This window comes from Anoplolepis gracilipes, chromosome 6 (assembly GCF_047496725.1).
Source record: "Anoplolepis gracilipes chromosome 6, ASM4749672v1, whole genome shotgun sequence".
In the NCBI taxonomy this organism is placed as follows: Eukaryota; Metazoa; Arthropoda; class Insecta; order Hymenoptera; family Formicidae; genus Anoplolepis; species Anoplolepis gracilipes.
In genome coordinates, this window is record NC_132975.1 from 315,747 (window position 1) to 341,050 (window position 25,304).

Consider the following 25,304-nt stretch of genomic DNA (forward strand, 5'->3'; position numbering starts at 1 on the left):
CAGCTAAGAAGGTAAGCGAAATCATAATCGACGCCATAGTTGAATACGCGGAGGGGTATAGACTGGGGTTAGTAATAGTAACGCGAGTGATGAAAAGGAAAAAAAAAAAACATACGCGTTAAAGTAAATTGGTAAACGAGTTGACTTGACCTTATCTGACGGGTTGCGGGGACAGGGTGAGCCTTAATGAGTTTACTTTAATTTAATATTTATTCTATATTTTAGATCAAGAAGAGCGATCGGAGGAATTGTGAGAGACGCCCTGACAGAGGCGCGGTTCGTGGACTGAGAGGAGGCAGATCGCCCTGACAGAGGCGCGCTGCACGCTAGGAGGCGGAATGCCCTGAAAGAGGCGCTCCTCGGAGAAGAGAGTCGTTCGCCCTGAGAGAGGCGTGCGACCTAGAGAGGGGTAGTCCGGCTCTGAAGGAGGCGCACTACGAAGGATGAAGGCAGAGCCGCCCTGAATGAGGCGCACTGCTAGAAGGGACGTAGAATCGCCCTGAAAGAGGCACACTACGTAGGAAGGATGTAGGTCGCCCTGGAGGAGGCGCCCTACGGTGTAGGTAAGAATGGTTATCGCTCTCTGTCTAATGACATTCCCTATGAAGACGTCCGAATAAAATATTAATCTCTTCGATTATAAGTTACAGATATCTGAGGCTCTGGGTATGTCAAGGCGGACGTCGCGGACCTTGCCACTGGTGAGCGGATAAGGGAAAAGAAAAGAAAAAAAAAGAAAGAAAGAAAAGAGAAAAAAAAAAATATATAGGAAGAAGCTATAGGGAATACAAGAACGCCCTGGAGGAGGCGCGCGTCGCCGCAGGATGAAAGAGAGAGCCCGAAGTAGGCTTGAAGGAAGGATGACCTCGTCAGATAAGTAGCACTAATTTGCCCGATAATTTCAATATTAAAATTAGAATAGAAAGCTTGTCTTTATATTTACAGGTATAGACGCGAGAGGTTAACGGCGAGAAGAATTGACACCGAAAAGATGACCGACGCCCGGAATGGACAGGGGCCGCGAACTGACACAAGTATGTATATTTCGAGTAATTACACGTAAACAATATGATTAATGATTACACGAATATATCTTAATAATTACGACAACGTACTCACTTCACTAAATTGTTATGTGTTACAGGAACCACTGGGAAGCACACTGTAACGCGGGTGTACACAAGAATGTGGATCTACAATATTAGTATTACAACATTAGTTAATAGAACTTTCCTTCGACTATGATTTCACGCACAGACTGGTTTCGGACGCGTAAACGATATTATAGATAGGCGGCATTAACAATTGCATGGAGAGGAAAAGATAATACGCTTATATTGTTGATAGAAGTAATTCACTGCAAACGAAAATTTAGATAAAATATCTTTAAAAGTGATAGATAGAATTCGATATGTATTGTGAGCGCCGTGGAAATCGATAAAGAGAAAGGAAATATAATAGTAACAGTAGATACAAATAATCAAGAATAGATTTATACGACAGTAAACGTAAGAACTGAAGGCTAATTAATAGTATTCGCGATATGCTAGTCTCGAAGTCTCTCTGAATTAATGATTTTGTGTGAATAATACCGTAATGAACTAGAAACCACTGATTCGAAGATATAATATTAATTACACTGCGCGAAAACTTGCGAGAGCGTATGTATGATTGAATGTTATAAGGATAACCGATTATTAAATCGTATAAATGACTGTCTGTACGTACAATGAATTTACTGGGTACTGTATGAATCGAGTATTGACTGCTGATCGAATACTGATTATGCGAAAACTGAATGGTCGGAACGAACCGTACAACAGATTTTACTGTCGGGCGAAAGCCGAATACTAAATATGATCTGAACTGTCTAATGATCTGAACTGTCTAGGCGAGAACTGAATACTCAGATTTTTGAGCACACGGTGCTCCCGTTTATATACCCGTGGTCGCTGAGGGCTCCCACCTTCTGAATTATAGCGCGCGCAACGTGGTCCGATCCTGGTCATGCTTGTTTGTCACGGGTATCACGCGCTGGGCAATAGTAAGCTATCACGGTGTTTGTCCGAAATTTTCACGTGATCCGGCGGTTCCTGAATGTTCTAGAACCTTCGGGACTAGCATTATAATGTAATATCTATATCGTTATTTCTAGATATATCGCAATTATTACTAGCGTTACGATAACTTATCTGATTAATTACTTATCGCCGCATTGTATTATAGCGTTGTACTTAAATAATTGTAGAGATATGAGAGCATTACGCTAATTAACTTATTAATTAACAATTATCTATGATGTCGCATAATGTTATTCGTGGATTACAAGATCTAAATTAGTCTACAGACGTTAAACTCGCTATTATATAACTATATGTATGTATGTATATCATTATAACTAGTAGTAAAGGTTTATATATTTATATATATGTAATAATGGTATAAATGCACATGTAATATGCCGTGATATATTTACAATGGATGGATGAGGAGTGTGTAAGTGTGTATAAATGCATAAATTTAAGACAAGTTTATATTGTGAGAGGTTGAGTGTGTAATTTAAGTGATACGCTTGGAATATGTATGAATTAGTTATAAGATCCGAAACTATTGCGTTACCATGTATATGATACATTGATTATGTGTATGTTAATATATGAATATGCCTGTAATAAGTTTATAATAGGTTTATTGAGAGTGCTTTATTTGTGCGTACTAATGGGTCACTATGTATATAAATTATTTATAGAGTGTGTGTATTTGCGTGTTACTGGGTGGATAATATGTCTATAATAGTCAGATACTGATTAAACATTGTGTAGATGATAAGTTTATAACGCGCGTATTTTTGTATCACCGGGTATATTAAGTGACTATTGTTATATAATTTTATGGTGTGTTTGTTAAGGAGCGTGTATCTATGTAATTATTTCTGGGTGTTCATTATGCGTTTATACTTGGTTTATGTAGTGTATGATGTGTGTATTATCGTACCACCGTATATATAGGTATGGTCATTTTGTTTATTATGCATATGTATATTGTAATTATCATTCATCCTCAATAAAATGATAACGAAGTTTTGAGAATATTATCACGTTCAAGTTATTTCAGACACCTTGTATAAGTAAGAGTTAATTAAGTAATTGTATATATTGAGTGTGACTATTTAACTTTAGTTATCTTCCAGAGCTTTATTCGTTTTAAACTCTTTATGGGATATTTATATTGTTTTCACTATAATATATATATATATATATATGTATTATGAGTGGTTCATTTTAATTATTATTGGTTTTAATTGATTACTTAAATATTGTCTGAGCCTCGAGGAGTTCTTGTCAGGTCATTATAATTTGCCTTTAAAACATCTGTGGATTATGATATCTGCAGCGAGTCGCATATATATATATATATATGTATATGTGCATGCACCAAGTTATCTCCATGGTTGATATATGAAATAATTATAAATGATAGCTGACCGGATTTTTATTGGCAAACCAAATTGGATTCATGGTAAGGAATTATTATGCAGAAGATGGGTTTGATCGAATCTTTTATTATTGTTAAAATTTGGATTTAATGAAATCACTGCGCTGCGGTGGAATATGAGTAAAATTGACAAGTTATTATATTTGGGTGACAGAATCGTTAGACATGTACGTTATTGTGGTATTAATTCGGCTTTGGGATATAAAACTGCATTTAATAGTGAAGGCATAATTATATATTGGAGGTGCGGATTAAAATAAATAAATTATTAAAGTTGAAAATATGAGGTGTTCCTGAAGCAAAATGGGTCTATAACAATGTGCGCTTAACTTTTTATGGCGGGGCTGTAGCCCTATAAGTTGCTACCTTTTTTGGTTCCTTATGAGTCAAGGCGCCAGGAAATAATTAATTAAGGTCACTGGGCGGGTTTTTTATGTGATGTTTAAATCGTTAAAAATTGGGTGCTTTTCGATGTTGCGACAACTTTTGATATATTGAGAAAAGTGATTTAGACTGTGCATAGGAAGTTGCAATTGCACATACGAGTTACTTGGCTTGCTCAGTTTTAATAATTAATGAAAGTTCATATACAGGGTGTCCCGAAAGTACCGATCGGAGTTTATTATATGAAGCTTATGGAATTTAACCAAATGAATCGGTCGGTTGTTAAACACTATTTTATACTAATGTTTGGATAATATGACAATGTTAGTTTATATACCGGGTGTCAATTTATTAAGGTGAACATGTATCGGGAGTTGTATTTCCGCTCATTCGCAGTTACGATCTCTTTCCTTGAGTGATTTTAGCTTGTTATATAGATTTACTTTATATTTTTGTTATACCGGGTGGTGGTTAATTCTCGATGCGTGTGTCTATGGTGATGTGTACGTGTATGTTTGTGTTTAGTAAGAGTGATGACGACGAGGTGGAGTGAACATTGGTTTATATTATCGCTATTACTTAATTTACGTTATTCTATTGACGCATACTTAATATTATGTTTCCTTTTTATTTTTCAGATACTGCAACTAGAGTGACAAAACTAAATGGGTAATTATAATAAAATTAAGATGTTCGACCGACTTGGTGGGTCGTTTCTCTTCTCTTTTTCAGGTGCTGAGGAGGCGGACCAGAAGGTGATATACCGGGTGGCCGGAAAATAGGTGAGAATTTTCATTGGACAATTAATTAATTATTTTCCTTCATTTTTAGGTAGGTGATAGGGGAGAACCAGTGATGGGGATAAAACAGGAAAGAAGAAGAAAAAGAAGAAAAAAAAAGGAAAAGGATGTTTTAGCCGGAAACATAATAAAAGGTATTTATCGGCTTAATCTATTTTTGATAATAACTATATATATATATATATATATATAAAAAGAAAAGGAAAGTAAAAGAATTTTATAGGTGCTTAACGCTTACTATGTCTACTTAACAGGTGACGTATGGAGTCAACGGACGGCGACTGGTGTCAAGCGGAGGCGCTGGACGTGACACCCCCCTCCTTAAAAGTGGAGCAGCGTGAAATGATGCGACGGTGAGCTCGTTGAACTCGGCTTACGGTGCGGTTGATAGACGGTTGATCTTTCGTTCCAAGTGCAAGTAGGCTTCTCGCAGGTTGGCGATCTCTGAAGATATGGCGGGAGTCCTCTCCTTGGAAGAGTGGTGAATCGTCATCGTATCCGTGGATTCATGAGAGATGTCCTTCTGGATTCGGTGATCTATCATTGGGCGCGATAATGGAGAATTGCTGAGTGTCTTGGCAGGTGTTTCCTGTTTGGTTGGTTTTTGAGAGTTGGCACTATCATCAGTCATTAACATATCATCATTTGTTAATATGTTTTTATTTTTCAGGCTCGAGTTTCGATAGCTTAACTTTCTTGCTAGGCTTTTCAAGATGATAAATAAGGTGAGTATTATAATTCCACCAATAACTGTTGTTGTTACCGAGACCTCCACGATGTATACAGGGCTCGAGTGGTCTGGTCGTCCTGGAGAGTCGTCTGTGCTTGGATTCTGTACGTCCGAGTGCTCGTGAATCTCGTTTAACTCGTCGATATGTTGACCCCATGGTAGCGTTCTTGATTGGAGGCCTTGAGGATCGATAGCAGACACTTTCAACTCTGGAGTGAATACGTACCATTTGTTTCTCATTTTGTACATTGCCGTAGCAAGCGGATCGCATTCAATTTCTGTGCCTTCGCCAGATATAACGCGTGTTCTTGGCTTTAGGTACATGGGCTTCCCGTCTATTATTACTGGGAGCTCCTGGAAACAGCTTTCCGTGGCCCTGATCCGTGCAGGTACAGGAGTACATCGAAATACTTGTACAGCTTCCCCTCGTACGCGCGCTGAGTATCCTGGTGTTTTTGTGACGGCGTACGCAAATGATGGAGGGTCTTGGTGAGCCATGGCGGTCAAGGCGTGTAATTTTGTTACTTCCGTGAGGCATTTCCTCATGACAAGGTCTTCGTAGGTATTTTCTACGCTCAGGTCTGTCTTTGTGTTACTCTTGTACGAAAAGTACGAGTGGTGAGATCGGTGCACCTTATTTACGGATGGTTGATTCTTTACGTAAGAGTCGTTGATTTCCCGTATTACTAGTCGGGGGTTTTCGGTCTGTATCACAGTGGCGTTGCAGACGTCGTGACGCGCTCGAGCAAACGCGAGCAGGTTGGTGTTTTCTACCGTTAAGGCGTATGCCGTGGGACGTCCCGTAATTTGTAGTCTTTTGGCAATTCCTCTATACAAGACGGTATGCCGTAGTTGAGTGCATCCTCCGTGAACAAAGGGGGACCAGAAATTATGAAAGCCCTCTTCGTCGGTGCATTCAAGGTCGATGTATGTGCAACTAGCACCACTAGGTAAGAATATCTTGGTTTCCATCGTGTCGATCTTGACAATGGTCCGTTTGAACGTTATGTGCAAGTACACGTTTATGACGCGTTTTGTTTTCAGGTCGTCTGATGGCAGGTTGTGGGCGCTGACGGTTTCGGTCGGCGGAATAGTGCGGCTATTCACGCGGTTGGCGGAAAGGCCGTCAAGGGTCTGGTTCCCGAATTGCAGTTTCCCTTGTGCGTGTATGTGCATGCATACAGGAGCAGATACAGATAAGTAATGTCGTTTATTGCTGGTAGGTGTTGTAGATTCCCTCGTGGTGTGGTCCGTGTGGCTGATCACGTAGTCTATCTCTATGCGGCAGCTTAGTACGTCCGCTGTGGTGAGTCTGGGCTTCGCGAGGATCTCCACGCTCACATCTCGGGTGATTGGAAGCTTCCCGTGTAATCGACAGGCGTTGTTATCGAGCAGCGAGATGGTGGTCCCGTTGTCGCACGGCGTGTTGCAGTCGTAGCCTACGAGGGCGTTGCAGTCCTGGGTTGCCAGATACGCTAGGAAGACGATCAGTGAGGCCATTGTGAACTCTATGTTGATTCTGCTTAAGAGAAAAATGTAGAACAGTACGTTCCGGTCTGAACCAGAAAATGGAGAAGATAACTGAGTAATCCAATCTGAAACAGAAGAAAGGTAGTCATCCTGGTTCGCCGTAGTGGGCTTTCCGTAGTCTATTGACGTGCACTATTCGCGTTGATTTATTAATTTGAATTCGCACGTTTTCGTGGTCGAGGATTTCGATAATGCGTTACGGGCCGTGATATTCTTTTCCGAATTTATCTGTTTTACTCTCGTTTAATAGAAAGACGTTATCGTTTGCGTTGAAAGTCGTCGGGTTTACGCGTTTGTCGTAGTAATTTTTGGAGCGCTCTTTAGCCCTAATGAGATTAGCTCTAGCGACTTCCTGTATATCACAGATTTTTTCGAACAGGTTTGTTAAGTAGGAGTGATATGTTTCAGGATCTTCTTCGGGGTTGTGTCCCGATGGAACTCTGGCGACACGTCCGAAGATCAATTCGTGAGGTGTGTACCCGGTACCTTCGTGTACTGAGGTATTATACGAAAAACTGGCACGCTCAATGAGGTCGTCCCATGCTTCTTCCTTATTGACGAAGCACTTCAGGTATTCCATTAGAACGAGGTGCGACCTTTCGAGTGACCCATTAGATTGTGGATGGTGAGCAGTCGTTCGGAAGTGTTGGATACGGAACTTTTTGGTTACGCTTTTCATGAGTACACCGGTAAAGTTCGTCCCTTGGTCGGTGAGTATGCTTCGGGGGCATCCAAAACGACAGATAAAATAGTGGATAAAGGCGTTCGCCGTGGTTTCGCCTCTAGCGTCTGGTAGTGGTGCGTATACTGAGTATTTTGTGAGGAGATCTTGCATCGTTAGAACGTATGAGTTGCCGCTAGGAGTGGTTCTGAGTGGTCCTACTATGTCGAGAGCCACTTTGTCGAAGGCGCGTCCAGGTGTGTCGGTCAATATCATTGGTTGTCGAGTCTTCCTTCTGACTAGTTTCATAGATTGACACGTTCGACAATTCCTGATGTAGTTTAATATATCGCCTTTCATTTTGTTCCATGTAAACCTTTGTTTAATTCGCTGGTACGTCTTCGTGACGCCCTTGTGTCCACCGACGGCAGATTCGTGATTTTCGCGGATTATCGCTGTACGGTCCTCTACCGGAGGGGTGACGGTTGGTCCATGACATATGCTGATGGTGACGGGCCTTTCGGAGAGTATCGCTTGCAGTGTCTGTAAGACTCGATCCCATGGTATCGTGTCGAGGCTGGGTGTCTCTCGTATGCTAACAGTATGTAGTTGTAATTCCGTCATCACGTCGAGGGTTGATCTGAAACATTCCTTTAAGATTTCTTCGTCCAATAATGTTGTTCTTTTCTCTTTTGCAGGTAGTACTATAATGTGTCGTCCCGCGTCTATGGATGGATAGACTCGCGCTCTTCCGAGCATTAAGTCGTCTAGCGGAGGTAGGTATCCATCTTGCTGTAATTCCATAGCTCCTTTATCGAAGGGGTGTTTATCAACGGTGACCAGTATGATTGTGTTATCGTTGCAATTCAGTAATGGTATGTTGCGTTTTTTTATACGGCATCTTGTGCTATGGGTGGTTATTAATTCTGGTCTCATTTGCAGAGTTTCTTCTTCGGGAAGAATTTCCAAGGTATCGAATTCCTTATCGCTGTTGTCGTCAACAGTGGTTTCGTCCGGCGGTTCTGTCACGGGGTCGGGTGGAGGTTCTGGGGGTATAGAAGGTAAGTGTGATATTGTTTTTCCTCGTGACTGAAATTGCGCTACGTTATCGACGCGTTCATTGTTCGTCTGTTCGTCAAGGAGGTCCAAGAGTCCTTTCGTAATTAACGGTGGTGATTGTTGGTTATTCGTGAAACGTGGGGAAGGTGAAGGATGGGAAGATGTGGGGGGAGGTGGACCGGATGATAGAGGTTTACTGTCAAATATTTCCTCAGAAGAGTCGGAAGCTACAACATACGGCCGTGAGGTGATTATTTCACTCTCGACCGTAGACCTTCTGGTAGGTACTTTCCGACGCCTTTCATCATCAGAACTGTCATCGTCAGTGCTTGTAATTAGGTCTCGTACTTTCTGAGGGAGACGTATGCGTTTTTTTTCGATCGGGAGAATGGAAACAGTAGCGGTTATAGGATTTCTGGACAGGGCATCGGCATTTTTGTTCGTGACACCTGTCTTGTATGCGACTGTATATTCGTATTCTTCGAGTTTCAGGCGCCATCGCATAAGGCGAGAGGTCGGGTCCTTCACTCGGTTTAACCAGGCGAGCGGTTGGTGATCCGTCACGAGCGTAAACTTGCGCCCGTAGAGGTAAGGTCTGAAGTGTCCGACGCAATAAATTATGGCTAGCAGCTCTTTCTCTGTTGTCGAGTAGTTCCTTTCGGCTGAATTGAGTACTCTGGACGTATACGCGATTGGCAAGTCTTGGCCGATTGTTCCTTGGCTTAGGACTCCAGCGATAGCGTAGTCGGATGCGTCCGTAGTGAGCAGGAATTCTCGCGTGAAATCCGGGAATTGCAGTACCGGTTCTTCGCAGAGTCGTCTTCGAAGAGTCTCAAAAGCGTGTTGTGTATTTTTGTTCCATGAGAAGGTACTGTTTTTCTTCAGGAGGTCCGACATTGGTTTAGCTATTCCTGAAAAATCGGGGATGAAGCGGCGGTAGTAGCCTGATAAGCCTAGAAATTGTCGTACGTTTTTCAGACTCCTTGGAACTGGAAAGTCTTTAACAGCTGAGACTTTCTGGGGGTCAGGGCGTACGCCAGTATCTGTAATTACGTGCCCGAGATAGACGACTTCATGTCGCAAAAACTCACATTTATCTGGTTGTAAAGTGAGATTGGCGGTTTTTAAACGTTTCATTAATTTATCCATTTTAATGTCATGTTCCCGTAACGAGCTTGCGTATATCACTATGTCGTCCATGTACACCAAAAGTTCTATACCTTGCAGTCCGGTCAATATTTGGTCCATTAATCGTTGGAAAGTGGCCGGTGCGTTTCTGAGTCCGAATGGCATCCTGGAGAATTGGTAATGGCCATGTGGTGTAGAGAAAGCTGTTTTGTGCGCATCCTTGGGATCCATTGGGATTTGATGGAACCCACTGGCGAGGTCGAGGACGGAGAAATATTTCGCACTGCCCAACTGGTCGAGGATATCGCTGATATTTGGCAGAGGGTAGGCGTCTCCTAGCGTTTTTTCGTTGAGCCTTCTGTAATCGATGACCATTCGCCATCTCTTGTTTCCAGTTGAGTCCGGTTTCTTCGGAACGATCCAGACGGGGGAACTGTACGGTGAAGTGGATGGTGTCACTATATTTTTCTGAAGGAGCTCGTTGACCTGTTTATTTATTTCTTCTCGATGTATTGGCGGAAATCTATACTGCTTCGTGTGTATAGGTATCTCGTCCGAAGTGATTATTTTATGGGTGATTGTTGAAGTTTGGTCCAGATATTCTCCTGGTACGTAGAATCTGTCATTGTGTCGTTTTATTAGTTCAAAAATATTCTCTTTTTCTAGGTCGTTAAGATGATCGAGGCGCAAGAGTCGTATTATTTGAGTAATTCTGTCCGGTGTAGAGTCTTCCTTATGATTGTGTTCGCGCTGGGTGAGTATCTCGGGTGAGTTCCTTAAGTTTTTCCAATGTATCTTCTCGTTTACCATATTAACTATTTGCATTTTGTGTATGTCGTTGTATTTCGCAAGATTAGATGCACGCTGGTCGATGAGAGTGAAATGATGTATATTATTATTTGTTTCAGGTTGCTTATTTGTAGCTACGCACAAAGGGGGTGAGTCATCCGCTTTTGCGGGGTTTAGAGGAAAGTAAGGAAGAGCAATTATAGAAGATTGACCGCCTGGGCCGAGACCAGAGGAAGGGGTTCGCACCGACGCGAGAGCGGCATCGTCGTTCGCCGGCGGAGATAAGGATCCCCTTTCTGTGTAAGTAATGTGAGAATGATTTGTGATAATAGTATTAGAATCAAGGGACGTGTGCGTAGAAACGATTGTAGCTTGAAGTGTTGCATTTTTTGTAGAAAGGGATGGGGGATAATCGGGAGAGGTATTGGGATGTCGACCTAGGTCGACGCCGCACCTTGGTGCGACAAGGGGAAGGCAGTGCTCCTGCCCGTAGAGATGATAGTCGGGATCGACGTTTTGTGTTGGTGTATTAAGAAGAGGAAGAGAGGGGGTAAATGTATTTTGGTTTTGTAGCGTATTTTGTTTGTTAAATGATGAGTTTGATTGTTTGTTGTTTTCAATGTGTATCTTGGTCTTTGTGTTATTGTGTAGTTTGTTTGGTTGTTTATTTTTGCATGTAGTAAAATTATCTTGACTCGTTGCAGGTGCAGTGCGTGCTTCTTGGGTGCGAAGGCTTTTGCTCGCTTGAATTTTGACGGGACTATTGCCCGATGGGCTAGAGGGTTGCCTCAGAGGCTCCCTGGAAGGGGGGTCCTGTGATATTTTTGTTACTTCTGTTAGCGTAACGGTAGGTATTATAATTTCTACTTCTTCGTCTAATGTATTCGTGATGCCGATATATGCCTTGTCGTTGATACACGTGACAAGTGCATCTCCGGCGAAGACCGCGTCGCGGGCGCGTATCGGGGCGAGATAACCCGTTTTAATTTCCGGATTAGCTATGCGGACCGTGATTCCCAGCTTCATACGTGAGGGTATGACAATGGACTCCTTGTCCTTGAATGGAAACGCGCAGTCGCGCCACGTGATTAACTTATTACCGTAATTAATGCACGCGTTATGTTCAGTGAAGAACGACGAACCTAATATGCCCTGTGTGATTATAGGGAATTCGTCGGCTACCACGTGGAAAACTACTGGGGTTTCCGAAACGTATGCTATGGCGGATCCCAGAGTGGTGACAACATTTTCGGTGATACCCGTTAATTGGATAGTCTCCTTGTTGCTGATTTGAATATCGGATTTAATGCAACCTTTCTTTATTATATTAGGCTGTGCTCCTGTATCGAGCATGAAGGCTGTTGGTCCTCGGAAAGACGGTGATGCGAGCTCGACGGCCGGTACGTTTCCGTCGTCTCCTCGGAGGACGTGAAGGGATCTGGTTTCCCTTCCATGCAGAGGGTGGAGCGGATTTGGAAAGGGCCTCGGGACGCTCCGTTGACCGAGACCTCTGTTCGGTTTCCCGAATTTCGCGGAGGTGGATTATTCATATTACTATTAGCGTGCGTATTATGAGAGTTATTGGAATAATTATTATTATTATTGAAATTATTATTATTATTGTTATTGTACTTTTCGCGATACTGTCGTTTACGGCACTCGTGTATGAGGTGTCCGATCTTTTGGCAGTACCCGCAAATTTTTCGTTCGTGTGCATTCCCGGGACCGGGCGGCGTATTCGCTACCGCAGTCTGATCGCGTTGGAGAATTTGCGTCACGGGGGCCGGTGCAGCGTTACTATTGTGATTATTGTTACCGTTCGCGTTTCGAGTGCTCTTGTATCTTATCTCCTCTCTTTCTAGGCGTTTATTAATTGTGACCACTTTAGAGCAGGCGTCGGGGAGGCTACTATATCCTTCAGCGCGAAGTTCTATTCTATATTCGCGTGGAAGTCCTTCGTAAAACGCTTCTAACGCGAAACCTTCTATTCCGGCAATCTCATTTTCGGATAACGGTCTACCGAGTTGGACTTGATCTCCTTCAATTATGGCCGTTTTCAGATCCTTAACACGCCCGATGTAGTCAAGTATGTGCTCGTTCGGCTTTTTGTATGCCATGCTTAATTGTCCGCGATAATAGTTCGAGCTTCTAGCGGGACCGAAAGTTCGCCTGAGGCAGTCGAGAAATTTTTCCACGGTCGGGTGGATTTCATCCTCTACGGCTAAATATGCGTGGTGCGTTAATTTATTTCGTAGCATACGGACAAATAATGCTTCGTCTACCAACGGTACCGATTCTTTTGCCCTTTTGCATGCCCTAGCGAATTGTAGCACGGGGATGTTATGCCCGTCGTATTTCGGCACCAGTTCGAGAGCGTCGCGCAGATATGATTTCGGATATCCCATAGGATAATGAGAACCGTCGATTCCGGCGGCTGAGGTCGTGGGCTTGATATCGTTATACGAGGCGTTCGACATGTTAAACGATGGAGGCGCGTTATTTGTTACGTCCGCTGGGCTCGAGGCCTGCAAACCGGGTAGATTTTTAGCGAACGCGCGCATCATGTTTTCCAACATTTCAGTTCGGATTTTTAATTCTCTTTCTTTTTCGCGTAGATCTCTAAAAGCTTCCTCATGGTTTTCGCGTTCTATGTTCCCCGAGAGATCATCGGATTGAGCCATATTTAAAGGTAAGTATTTATTATCGATGGTATAGCAGGACTCGCGGTTGCGAACGATTGTGCGTATATAATTTCTTTTTGTTGCGGGTATGCGAAAGCGGAATCGCGTACAATCACCAGTTATCACGATTATGAACAGGTAATTATCACCTAAGAGGTTAGTGGTTAAATTAGTTTGGATACATATAACATGGATACATATATTTTACGAAGAATTTTGAAGTAGTATTAAGGTATAAGGATTGATGGACAACGACCGATTTATTTATTTATTGAGGTTTGAAAAAACTTTAATTGTAACTTTACTTTTAATTTCCTTCGAGACTAGTAAAAGAAATAATTCGCGATGATGATTTTAAGAAAGAAAGATTTTCATGAGAAAATGTACTCGTTTTCGATAACGAAGAGTAGTAACTTTTATTTTTGCACTGATTTTTAGCGGTAACATCCCACCGCTGTCACCAGTTGTTTACGTCCCGCCGCTGTCACCAGTTGTTACGTCCTCTGCGTTCGCGAGCGAGGTGCGGTTACGATGGTTGGTGTACGCGGATCGCGGTGGCCGAGCGGTAAACCTGTCACGATCAGCGTAGCGGTGCACCGGAAACTAGAGGTCGGGACGTAATAGATAATAGGGAGGATGTGAAGTGAGTAGACAATGAATGCAGATTGTTTACGTATACTGATTTTTATGTATTTATCATTATTTTATAATAAACATATATGTACAGTTATATTATATTTTTCAAGACGATTAGACAATTAAATCACGGACGGTTATCAGGAGGCGAATTGATAGGTGCTTCAGCGGACGACAGGATGCATACTCGCCCGAAGAAAGCCTGGGAGGAAATGATCCTCGGTTGCGTAATCCCGAAGTCTATCAACGGCAGGGGCACGGGCCACGGACGGTATTCGATAGGCGGTAAGGGCCTATGTGAGGAAGCGACGACCCCGCTACTGGATGCCGGTGGTGTGACGGCGTCGTGTAGCTGGTCAGGGGTTGATGACTCCGATGTATGGGTTCCCGGTGGAGGGTAAGTGAAATACCCGACGGATGCTGGGCTCTGACTACCTGGTGGCGACGCAGCTGTTCGGACCGTCAGGTAGGAGCCGCCTTGGTATAGTGACCGGATGAGGCGCTTCAATTGGTGAGCACGCCCTGCTCGACGTGACCGACCCATGACGCAGCTAAGAAGGTAAGCGAAATCATAATCGACGCCATAGTTGAATACGCGGAGGGGTATAGACTGGGGTTAGTAATAGTAACGCGAGTGATGAAAAGGAAAAAAAAAAACATACGCGTTAAAGTAAATTGGTAAACGAGTTGACTTGACCTTATCTGACGGGTTGCGGGGACAGGGTGAGCCTTAATGAGTTTACTTTAATTTAATATTTATTCTATATTTTAGATCAAGAAGAGCGATCGGAGGAATTGTGAGAGACGCCCTGACAGAGGCGCGGTTCGTGGACTGAGAGGAGGCAGATCGCCCTGACAGAGGCGCGCTGCACGCTAGGAGGCGGAATGCCCTGAAAGAGGCGCTCCTCGGAGAAGAGAGTCGTTCGCCCTGAGAGAGGCGTGCGACCTAGAGAGGGGTAGTCCGGCTCTGAAGGAGGCGCACTACGAAGGATGAAGGCAGAGCCGCCCTGAATGAGGCGCACTGCTAGAAGGGACGTAGAATCGCCCTGAAAGAGGCACACTACGTAGGAAGGATGTAGGTCGCCCTGGAGGAGGCGCCCTACGGTGTAGGTAAGAATGGTTATCGCTCTCTGTCTAATGACATTCCCTATGAAGACGTCCGAATAAAATATTAATCTCTTCGATTATAAGTTACAGATATCTGAGGCTCTGGGTATGTCAAGGCGGACGTCGCGGACCTTGCCACTGGTGAGCGGATAAGGGAAAAGAAAAGAAAAAAAAAGAAAGAAAGAAAAGAGAAAAAAAAAATATATAGGAAGAAGCTATAGGGAATACAAGAACGCCCTGGAGGAGGCGCGCGTCGCCGCAGGATGAAAGAGAGAGCCCGAAGTAGGCTTGAAGGAAGGATGACCTCGTCAGATAAGTAGCACTAATTTGCCCGATAATTTCAATATTAAAATTAGAATAGAAAGCTTGTCTTTATATTTACAGGTATAGACGCGAGAGGTTAACGGCGAGAAGAATTGACACCGAAAAGATGACCGACGCCCGGAATGGACAGGGGCCGCGAACTGACACAAGTATGTATATTTCGAGTAATTACACGTAAACAATATGATTAATGATTACACGAATATATCTTAATAATTACGACAACGTACTCACTTCACTAAATTGTTATGTGTTACAGGAACCACTGGGAAGCACACTGTAACGCGGGTGTACACAAGAATGTGGATCTACAATATTAGTATTACAACATTAGTTAATAGAACTTTCCTTCGACTATGATTTCACGCACAGACTGGTTTCGGACGCGTAAACGATATTATAGATAGGCGGCATTAACAATTGCATGGAGAGGAAAAGATAATACGCTTATATTGTTGATAGAAGTAATTCACTGCAAACGAAAATTTAGATAAAATATCTTTAAAAGTGATAGATAGAATTCGATATGTATTGTGAGCGCCGTGGAAATCGATAAAGAGAAAGGAAATATAATAGTAACAGTAGATACAAATAATCAAGAATAGATTTATACGACAGTAAACGTAAGAACTGAAGGCTAATTAATAGTATTCGCGATATGCTAGTCTCGAAGTCTCTCTGAATTAATGATTTTGTGTGAATAATACCGTAATGAACTAGAAACCACTGATTCGAAGATATAATATTAATTACACTGCGCGAAAACTTGCGAGAGCGTATGTATGATTGAATGTTATAAGGATAACCGATTATTAAATCGTATAAATGACTGTCTGTACGTACAATGAATTTACTGGGTACTGTATGAATCGAGTATTGACTGCTGATCGAATACTGATTATGCGAAAACTGAATGGTCGGAACGAACCGTACAACAGATTTTACTGTCGGGCGAAAGCCGAATACTAAATATGATCTGAACTGTCTAATGATCTGAACTGTCTAGGCGAGAACTGAATACTCAGATTTTTGAGCACACGGTGCTCCCGTTTATATACCCGTGGTCGCTGAGGGCTCCCACCTTCTGAATTATAGCGCGCGCAACGTGGTCCGATCCTGGTCATGCTTGTTTGTCACGGGTATCACGCGCTGGGCAATAGTAAGCTATCACGGTGTTTGTCCGAAATTTTCACGTGATCCGGCGGTTCCTGAATGTTCTAGAACCTTCGGGACTAGCATTATAATGTAATATCTATATCGTTATTTCTAGATATATCGCAATTATTACTAGCGTTACGATAACTTATCTGATTAATTACTTATCGCCGCATTGTATTATAGCGTTGTACTTAAATAATTGTAGAGATATGAGAGCATTACGCTAATTAACTTATTAATTAACAATTATCTATGATGTCGCATAATGTTATTCGTGGATTACAAGATCTAAATTAGTCTACAGACGTTAAACTCGCTATTATATAACTATATGTATGTATGTATATCATTATAACTAGTAGTAAAGGTTTATATATTTATATATATGTAATAATGGTATAAATGCACATGTAATATGCCGTGATATATTTACAATGGATGGATGAGGAGTGTGTAAGTGTGTATAAATGCATAAATTTAAGACAAGTTTATATTGTGAGAGGTTGAGTGTGTAATTTAAGTGATACGCTTGGAATATGTATGAATTAGTTATAAGATCCGAAACTATTGCGTTACCATGTATATGATACATTGATTATGTGTATGTTAATATATGAATATGCCTGTAATAAGTTTATAATAGGTTTATTGAGAGTGCTTTATTTGTGCGTACTAATGGGTCACTATGTATATAAATTATTTATAGAGTGTGTGTATTTGCGTGTTACTGGGTGGATAATATGTCTATAATAGTCAGATACTGATTAAACATTGTGTAGATGATAAGTTTATAACGCGCGTATTTTTGTATCACCGGGTATATTAAGTGACTATTGTTATATAATTTTATGGTGTGTTTGTTAAGGAGCGTGTATCTATGTAATTATTTCTGGGTGTTCATTATGCGTTTATACTTGGTTTATGTAGTGTATGATGTGTGTATTATCGTACCACCGTATATATAGGTATGGTCATTTTGTTTATTATGCATATGTATATTGTAATTATCATTCATCCTCAATAAAATGATAACGAAGTTTTGAGAATATTATCACGTTCAAGTTATTTCAGACACCTTGTATAAGTAAGAGTTAATTAAGTAATTGTATATATTGAGTGTGACTATTTAACTTTAGTTATCTTCCAGAGCTTTATTCGTTTTAAACTCTTTATGGGATATTTATATTGTTTTCACTATAATATATATATATATATATATGTATTATGAGTGGTTCATTTTAATTATTATTGGTTTTAATTGATTACTTAAATATTGTCTGAGCCTCGAGGAGTTCTTGTCAGGTCATTATAATTTGCCTTTAAAACATCTGTGGATTATGATATCTGCAGCGAGTCGCATATATATATATATATATGTATATGTGCATGCACCAAGTTATCTCCATGGTTGATATATGAAATAATTATAAATGATAGCTGACCGGATTTTTATTGGCAAACCAAATTGGATTCATGGTAAGGAATTATTATGCAGAAGATGGGTTTGATCGAATCTTTTATTATTGTTAAAATTTGGATTTAATGAAATCACTGCGCTGCGGTGGAATATGAGTAAAATTGACAAGTTATTATATTTGGGTGACAGAATCGTTAGACATGTACGTTATTGTGGTATTAATTCGGCTTTGGGATATAAAACTGCATTTAATAGTGAAGGCATAATTATATATTGGAGGTGCGGATTAAAATAAATAAATTATTAAAGTTGAAAATATGAGGTGTTCCTGAAGCAAAATGGGTCTATAACAATGTGCGCTTAACTTTTTATGGCGGGGCTGTAGCCCTATAAGTTGCTACCTTTTTTGGTTCCTTATGAGTCAAGGCGCCAGGAAATAATTAATTAAGGTCACTGGGCGGGTTTTTTATGTGATGTTTAAATCGTTAAAAATTGGGTGCTTTTCGATGTTGCGACAACTTTTGATATATTGAGAAAAGTGATTTAGACTGTGCATAGGAAGTTGCAATTGCACATACGAGTTACTTGGCTTGCTCAGTTTTAATAATTAATGAAAGTTCATATACAGGGTGTCCCGAAAGTACCGATCGGAGTTTATTATATGAAGCTTATGGAATTTAACCAAATGAATCGGTCGGTTGTTAAACACTATTTTATACTAATGTTTGGATAATATGACAATGTTAGTTTATATACCGGGTGTCAATTTATTAAGGTGAACATGTATCGGGAGTTGTATTTCCGCTCATTCGCAGTTACGATCTCTTTCCTTGAGTGATTTTAGCTTGTTATATAGATTTACTTTATATTTTTGTTATACCGGGTGGTGGTTAATTCTCGATGCGTGTGTCTATGGTGATGTGTACGTGTATGTTTGTGTTTAGTAAGAGTGATGACGACGAGGTGGAGTGAACATTGGTTTATATTATCGCTATTACTTAATTTACGTTATTCTATTGACGCATACTTAATATTATGTTTCCTTTTTATTTTTCAGATACTGCAACTAGAGTGACAAAACTAAATGGGTAATTATAATAAAATTAAGATGTTCGACCGACTTGGTGGGTCGTTTCTCTTCTCTTTTTCAGGTGCTGAGGAGGCGGACCAGAAGGTGATATACCGGGTGGCCGGAAAATAGGTGAGAATTTTCATTGGACAATTAATTAATTATTTTCCTTCATTTTTAGGTAGGTGATAGGGGAGAACCAGTGATGGGGATAAAACAGGAAAGAAGAAGAAAAAGAAGAAAAAAAAAGGAAAAGGATGTTTTAGCCGGAAACATAATAAAAGGTATTTATCGGCTTAATCTATTTTTGATAATAACTATATATATATATATATATATATAAAAAGAAAAGGAAAGTAAAAGAATTTTATAGGTGCTTAACGCTTACTATGTCTACTTAACAGGTGACGTATGGAGTCAACGGACGGCGACTGGTGTCAAGCGGAGGCGCTGGACGTGACACCCTCGAACCATTCTCTCCCTTCTTCTACTATTCATTCTCATTCTTTCCTCTTTTTTCATTCTTTTTCATTCCACCATCCCCCCTATAACCCTCTCCTTTTCAATTTCCCTCATCCATCCCTCTCCCTCTCCTTCCTCTCCTAAAACTCATCTCACATTATCCTGCCAACTTCCCTCTCCCACCTTCCACTCCTTGCATCCCTCCCACACATGCTCCCATGTCTCCGTCTCCCCTCCGCATATTCTGCATCGTCTTTTCGCCTCCTCTTCCCAGTATTTACTCTCCTTTATCTTGCTCTCCAATCTAAACCTCACCACCCTTTTCCATCTGCTCTGCTCCCATCCTTTTTTCAGATACCCCGGTATCCCTTCCCCCTTCACCTCCTTGTACCATCTGTTAAATTTTGCCTCCTCCATCTTTCCCCTTCTTTCCTTCCTCTGTTCATCTCTATCCCTGTCCTCTATTCTTTTATACCAATCCTCCCCCTCTCCTCCTTCTCCTCCATCACTCTTATCCCTCTATCCTTAAAAAAACCCTCTCTTTCCTCTTCCCACTTTGAGCCCACTTCCCCTGTCTTACTCCTATCCTTCATCTCCTCCATGCATCTCCTCGCCAGCTCCCCTCCCTTTCCCTCCCTCAACCTCTTCTCAAAATCCCATGCTCTTCTTTCCGCTCTCACCCTTAGTTTCTCCCTCTGCAATTCTTTTCTCACCATATATCCCGGCGTCCTGATATCTACTCCAAGAACCCATCTTAGATATCTCTCTTGTATCCTCTCCATCCCCTTCCTCTCTTTCTATCCCCATATCTCCACCCCGTACCCTAACACTGCCCAAATCAACCTATAGAAAAGCCATATCCTCCTTTCCCAGTTCCCTCCGAACCTCCTCTTTCCTATCCCCCATACCTGTCCCATTAACACTGCCGCCCTCCTAATTCTATTTCTCACCTGTGCCTCCTGACCACTGTTTTTCTGTAGCGTGTACCCTAAATACTTGTACTCTTTCACCTCCTCCCCTTCCACCTCCAACTTATCTTTGTCATTCTTCTTCCCCTCTTCTCCTAAATCTCATAACTTTCGTCTTCCCTATGTTTACCTCCAGCCCCTTTCTATCCAGCCTTTTTTTTCCAGCCTGTTCATCATACTTCTCATCCCTTCCTCCTCCTCCGCAATCAACACCAAATCGTCCGCATATGCTAATGTGTACACCCTCTTTCCCCCTAGCATCACTCCTCCCCACTTTACTTTCCCCATTTCTTCCTCCAAGTCCGCAATCAAGATATTAAACAACATTGGACTCAGAGAGCATCCCTGTCTTACTCCCTTCCCAGTCCAAAAACTCTTCCCCATCGCCTGTCCCACTCTGCTCTTTGTCTCTCCCATTATCTTCTCTATTCTCCTTACCAGTTTTTCTCTTACCTCTCGTCCTCTCATCGATTCCAACAAAACCTCCCTATTCACTGAATCAAACGCCGCCTTTAAATCTACAAATATTGCCACCATCCTTCCCTTCCTTCCTTCCAGTTGCCTTCCTATCAGATAATTCAACACATATGCATTGTCCATCGTTCCCATCCCCTTCCTAAATCCCGTCTGATTTGGAGACACTATCTCCTTCTTCTCTACCTCTTCCCTTAGCCTTTCTGCCAACACTGTCGCATAGACTTTATACAGCGTTGGCATCAACGTCACCCCCTGTAGTCCCCCACCCTATCTCCCTCCCCCTTCTTTAATAATGGTATCACCACCCTCTCTCCCCATTCCTCTGGCCATCCCTTCCCTCCCCACACCTTATTACAGAATCTTCATGCTCATCTCTCTAATTCTCCTCCCCCGTACTTCCACACTTCCCCTGGTATCCCATCTATCCCTGCCACTTTTCCATTTTTTATTCTCCCTATTATCCCCCTAATCTCTTCTATCCCAATCTTTTCCTCATCCCACTCCCCCTCCCTCCTAACCCTGTACCCTTTGATCACTCTACTCTCTACTCCTCCTTGCAACCGCATAAAATACTTTCTCCATTCCTCCATCCCGATCTCCTCATTCACTCTCCTCTTTTCCCTCTTCCTCTCCATATTCACTAGCTCCCACACCTCGCCTTCTTTCTTAACCTTCCTTGCCTTCTTCTCCCATCTTTCATTATCTTCTTTTTCCTCTCACACAACTCATTATACTCCCTCTTCTTACTCTTGTATCTCTCGCCCCCTTCCCTACGCCACTCCCTCAACTTTTTCTTCACCTCTTTTTTCTTCTCCTTATATTCCTCATCCCACTATCCTTCCTGCTTTCTCTCTCTTCTTCCTCTTCTCTCCTCCGTTTCTTTTATCGCCTCTTTTATTCTGTCTTCCATTTCGTCTCCCATCCTCTCCCTTCTCCTCCCTGTTCTAACTCCCCCGACCTCTCCAACACTTTTCTAAACCTGTTCCTTCCATCTTCATCCCATATCCCCTTCCCGCTCCTCCCTCCTTCTTTTTTCCCTTCCTTTTGTCTTGATTCTCCTCATCCATATTTCTAAAGGGTGATGATCTGAATCTATCTTATCCCCCACTTTTAATTTCTTAACTTTTTCCTCCACCTCCCCGTCCCCTATCACGTAATCAATTACTGTATCTCCCTTCCCCCCGTAAATGTAAACTCCCCTCTCTCATCCCCTCTTACCCTCCCGTTAAGTATTCCCATTCCCCATTCTTCCAGAAATTCTATCAACTGTCTGCATTCCTTATTCCTCTTCTTATCTTTCGATCGCCTTCCCCTCTCCTCTTCCTCTCCCCCGTCCACTCTTCCTCCTCCTCTGCTGTTCTCGCATTGAAACTCCTCCCTATTAGCGTTTTCACTTCCTCCTCTTCCTTTCTTATCCACTTTTCCAATTCCCGTCATCTTCCCCACGCCCTCCCCCACGTACACTCCTAGCACCCTCCATTTCTCTTCCCCCTATTTCAACCTGCCCATCATCATACCCTTCGTTCTCTCCTCTATCTTATTTCCTTTCTCTAGCCACTCTCTATTTATACCCATCAACATATCCCCCTTTAGTCTTCCCCACCCTCTTTGCTACTTGTATCTCCCATTTTAACTCTCTTGATAATTTCCTCTTCACCCCCTCCCAGCCCTTCTCGTCTACCCATGTCTCCGATAACACTACTAACATCCCATATTCTCAAACCTCTCCAGAAATCCTCGTCTTTCTTTCTCAATCCAGCCACATTCCAAAACACCGCTCTCCCTCCCCCCTCCTCTCTTTATCATCCTTCCCATTCTCCCTTCTCTTCCCCTTCCTTCTCCCTCCTGTTCCCCTCTTTGTCTACCCTGCACCCTAATTTTCTCTTGATCCTCTCTTCTACTCTTCCCCTTTTCATCTACCAACCTTCCCTCCTCCTCTTCCCATGTCCACCACTTGTCCTCTATCATTATCCTCCCCTACCCCCATCTTATCTTCTTCCCCGCATTCTCCTCCTTTCTCGCAATCTCCTCCAGTTTCCACCTCATCCTCCTTTCCTTCCATGTCCAATCATCTAATATTCTCTCCTTCCTCCTCCTCAGTCCATTTTTCTTCCTCCATATCTTCCTTCTCTGCTCCTCATCCTCCAACCTTACTAATACCATTTCCCTGCCTTTCTCTCTGTCTCTCCGTAGCCTTTTCACCTCTTTAACCCTTTTTTTTTAACGTCTGGAAAATGCTTTACGCATCCCCTGTGGAGCGGGAACTCCTCAGGGGTACGTGGGACTCCCCCTATAGACGGGGTATACCCACTAAAAACCAGACGGTGATTCTCTGCGCTGCATTCTTCGCTTTTGCATTCTACCAGGACCCACCCCCGCATTTTCCCCCCTGATGTTCGGGGAGGAACTCCATCCCATGGTGCGCCATTGAGAATAACCTCAATGGCGCCACCATTGGCGACGTTGCGGAACCATACACAACGCCACCTCTTCCTTGGGGTCAAGGTGTAATGGGGGAGTAGGTGTTCGCGCACCTGCTCCTCCCTTGACCCCGGAGAGGGGCGGGTTATTCCCACCCCTCACACTATGGCCGCGGATGTTAGCGGCCCTTTTGGGCGAGGGAGGCTAAGAACCCTCCGTATTCACGGCCCCGGTCGGATGTTTGGGAGGGAGGGAAATATTAGGGGCAGGCAAAACCTGATCCCCCTCACCCTTACCCCCCCGGAACTGTCATCCGACCCCTTTCCTGGCTCTCTTCAGTCTCGATGGGCCGGAGAGAGTCGGTACTGGGGGCAAGCCCCCGATGATCGCCGCCGTCGCGCCCCCGCCGGGAGAGGAGCACACAGCTCCCTCTCCCAGGGCGTGACCGCAATCACCTACCCCGTCCTTACAGACGGGACAGCAGGGATGCAAACGGCATCCCTCTATTTTGTGTCCAGGGGATCCACACCTGTAACACAGGTGTCCCCTGGACACATTCGAGGCGCACCCGGAGCCCACATGCCCCAACACGAGGCATTTGTAGCACCTGGGAATCCAGGTGCTACCCATCCGTGTCCAGGCCCGGGCACCCCTGCTCCTACCCTTGAGAGTTGAGAAGACGGCCCTGTCCTCGCAAGGCTTCGCCCCTCCACCCTCAGAAAGGGAAGGGGTGGTTTTATCACCATTCCCTCCTCTCTTCTTTTTCCTCCTTTTAGGGCCAACTGGCCCTCCGTTTTTTACGACCAGGAGCCCCCTTCCGTCTCCCCTCCATCCGCATCCCCTTGCAGACGTGAAAGGGGAGCGGTCACAGTTGGCGGTATTATCGCCAGCTGCACCTCTTTCCTTATCAAGGCGCCGATCCTTTTCCAATCCGTTGGGAGAAGGACTGACGCCTCCCGCCGCATCGCCCTTATATCACAGGGGACCTCCCTCTGTGAGGGCATTTGTGTGGAGGAGGCAGACTCCTCCACACCCTTCATCACTTCAGTGGTGTCGGACAAAGCCTCCACCATCTCTACCTCCGCCATCGTCGGGAGAAAGATTTCTCCCTTCGAAGCGGGGGCGGCCATTCCGGCGTTGTTGGCGAACTCAGCAGAGGAGGTCTGCGACATCGCGTCGCGAGCTTCCCCCCCAACTGAGTCGCCACCTCCCTTATTGGAGGTGAGGCCTGGACCTCCACCTCCCTGATGGCGGTTCTCCCACCCGCCATCTCACTTTTCTCAAGAAAGACCGCCGTCGAGAAAGGTCTAAACCTTTCGGCGATCTTCCTTCCTTCCACAGCCATCGCCTGGAAGATTTCTTCCAGCGATGAACTGTAGCCATCCAGGATGACCGCCGCAGTATGCAGATGCTCCAACATCTGCAGACAGCGTTCTCTGTCTGTGCGGCAGTCTTCATACGCTCCCCAGCCCGGTCAACGATGGTTCTCGCGTTCCCAACCGAGGACTGAAAAGCCTCTCCATTGGTGAACTCCCCGTTTCGGCCAAGACCTTAGCGAAGGAGTCCATCTGTGATATCACAGCGGACGCCATTTCCCCTAGGGATCCTGCTGGCAAATCCGTAGGTAGCCCATGGCATGATGACGACCCGGAGGGGGCTGGGATGATACCCCCTCCGTACCGTTGTTCGGTATCCGAACCGAGCGGGACTTCTTAAAATGCTTCGGCATCCATCAGTCTTCGACGCACTCTTAGCACCCTTCGGGATCACGCGGAGGTTGTGAGTCCTAGAACCCGACAACCACACCGGGATCACTCTCCGGGTGAGCCCCCCCACCACGTCAAGGTGGTGCGTCATCGAGGGGGCACCTCTTTAACCCTCGCCTCTCCTTCTATATCTCTTATTATCCCCTCTACCACCTCTTTTCTTTTTCCTTCTTTTACTTCTACTCTTATTATTATATTACTCCTTCTTTTCTCTCTATCCTCCATCTCCATCTTTCTTTCCA

General features: G+C 43.5%; 1 pseudogene; it reads left to right on the top strand.

Moving 5' to 3' along the window:
• The window catches only part of LOC140666883 (uncharacterized), a 29,956-nt pseudogene that overhangs the window by 2,932 nt on the left and 1,720 nt on the right, over positions 1–25,304 (top strand).